Here is a 2,772-nt window from a genome sequence, read left to right on the forward strand (position 1 = left end):
CGTTTATTAAAATGTTATACGAATATATATGAATAACATTTATTCGTAGCTTATGATTGGCGGCATAGTTGAGCATTAATTTCTCTTGGAAAAATAACTAGTTGAAAATATAATTAGTATAAGGTTAGTTTATTAAAATGTTATCGAATAACATTTANTGTTTATTAAAATGTTATACGAATATATATAAATAACATTTATTCGTAGATATATTATAATTAATCCGCTTTTCACGATTGTTATTATGTTTTGAACGATAAATTATCGAAGTAATTTCAATTATTAAATTTTATCCATCACTGATGGCATATTAACCCCTCGTTGAAAAAGTATCTAGTTAAAGATTTCGAATGATGTTAGTTTAAGTGATTACTTATTCAATAGTTGTTATCATATAATCACGATTATATCGAAGTGACTTGAATTATTAAATTTTGCCCATCACTGGAAGTGATTTGGATTTTGAAAGTTGAGAGGAAATCCAAGTATTTTAGAAATTGTCGAAAGAATTCGATAATAAACTAAACTTTTAGTTTCAATAAAAAATTGAATCAAATGTTAGAAAATTGAACTATTAGAAACTATATAATGAGCTAAATGATTATCAATTAAATCATAAATATTTAAATGAAAAGAAGGAGAAAGAAATTTCACGCATATTTCTTTCTAGCGTGATAGTTCTCGTTAATATACTAATCCGACTTGTGAGAGGCAATAAAACGACGATCTGTATCTAAATCTCTAATGCATTAGCGTAGGCATAAGAAATTCAAATTATTCTAACGTATCAATAGTATTCGAGACAATAATTGTACTCAATAAGTTAGATAATCGAAATCACTAATAATTTCGAAAATATTCCTATCCTAACTTCACAAATGAAAATAATTCTTACTAGATTTTCTAATGTATCTTGCCAGAATTCCTCGTCCTGCGAGACTTCTTTTCACCAATGACCATTTTCATATTTAAAATTAAAATAATTGAAATAATTACAACATCTTCAACAACTTCATCAGATCGATAAAAAACTAATCTAATCAACAGAGAAAAACGTATCCAATCCAGAACGAAAATGTTTCGCTTCATCGTGTTAACCAATTGCAATTAAAATTCCCCAATCTTTAAAAATTTACCTTATCCCATCCTCCCAACGATATACGATTCACGAACTGCGATCGAAAATTCAAAATTCGCGCCAACCTTAACGCAACCTTTCTCTAAGAGAAATCCAGACAAGGATTTGTACAGATATTTGTACAGATATACACGTATGAATAGCGGAGGTGGAATAGCGGCGTTTTAATTAATTAATCCGTCGGGCGAAACGATACTAATATCAATGTAATTCCGGGTCCCGCCGCGGTTTCCCGCATGCGTGTGCACCGCTTTTCCGGTAATAATTGTTACGTTTAACCGAAGGACACAGACGGAGGGGGGAGGGTGGTGGAAGCGCGGTCGCAGCCGACCAACCCGCGCGAAATTGTAACTCGACCGACGCAACGTCCCCCCTTCTCTCTCTCTCTCTTTCTCCATTCCTCGCGCATTTCCATCCTCTCCCCCTGTTTCCCTCTCTTTCATGCACGTGCACGCGCGCGCCCTCCCTTTGGCGGCGACATCAAACGCGCGATTTCTTTTTCGGCCGCAAGGGTGGCGGCCAGGGTGTCACGAGCAGCGAAAAACAAACGAGAGAGAGAGAGAGAGAGAGAGAGAGGGAGGGAGGAGGGAGAGGGGGTTGTTCTCGAGTCTCTGGGGGTCTCCCGGAATCTCGCGCCCTCTCCTCCTATTTTTGGTAGGGGGGAGAGAGCGTTCGATTCGACAGTGTTCCTCTAAATTAGTAGAATTGGAATTCAATTTTTCGAGTTGGTTGAAAATATTTTGAAATTTTCTCTCTCTCTCTCTCTCTCTCTTTCTTTGTTTTTTTGTTTTGTCGAATATCGCGCGTGACGAGTAAGCATCTTTTTTATCGAGGAAGATAAAAAGAGAATAAGATTCGAGTTTCAATGGAATGGAAAGAGTTGAGCCAAGGTTTGTTATTTTGATTTTTAAACGACGATTGTCGAGTTTATGTATATATAAATTCGATATATATATACGTGTGCGTAAAAGTGCGTATATTTATATACGGAATATATTTATACGCGAATCGAATGTGTCATTGGACGCGATCGATGTTTCTATTTTGATTTCTCCGTTTCGACGCGACACAGCGAACTCGGGACAGTCGAACGAAGGCACCGGCACGATTCACATCTACGTAACGCGGTTTATTCTTATTTTCTTTATTAAATATATTCTTTTTTACTGTTTGGTCGAACTACTTCACAATTTATTTATTTTTTAATATTAATAAAGGGTGTTGTGGTTTGGATATTTTATATATTTTTTTATATAACATAGTTTATTTCTATTTTCTTAATAAATATATTCTTTTTTACTGTTTTGGTCAAACCACTTCACAACTTTCCCTAATATTAATAAGGATTGTTGTAGTTTTATATATATATTTATATATATATTTTATATATTTTATATATATATTTTTATTTTATAACATAAATTATTCTTATTTTCTTAATAAATATATTCTTTTTTATTGTTTTAGTCAAACTACTTCACAATTTATTCCCTAATATTAATAAGGAATGTTGTAGTTTGGATATTTTATATATATATATATATTTTTAATTTAATATTTATATATATATATTTTTATTTTATAACATAAATTATTCTTATTTTCTTAATAAATATATTCTTTTTTATTGTTTT

The 2,772-nt window shown here is 32.5% G+C and overlaps 1 protein-coding gene across 1 annotated transcript in view; it reads right to left on the reverse strand.

Moving 5' to 3' along the window:
- The window catches only part of LOC102679732 (paired box protein Pax-6-like), a gene marked incomplete at its 5' end in the record, with an annotated part of 54,779 nt that overhangs the window by 50,848 nt on the left and 1,159 nt on the right, over positions 1–2,772 (reverse strand). The gene's annotated exons all lie outside the window — the stretch shown is intronic.

Source organism: Apis dorsata, unplaced genomic scaffold (assembly GCF_000469605.1).
Source record: "Apis dorsata unplaced genomic scaffold, Apis dorsata 1.3 scaffold_137, whole genome shotgun sequence".
In the NCBI taxonomy this organism is placed as follows: Eukaryota; Metazoa; Arthropoda; class Insecta; order Hymenoptera; family Apidae; genus Apis; species Apis dorsata.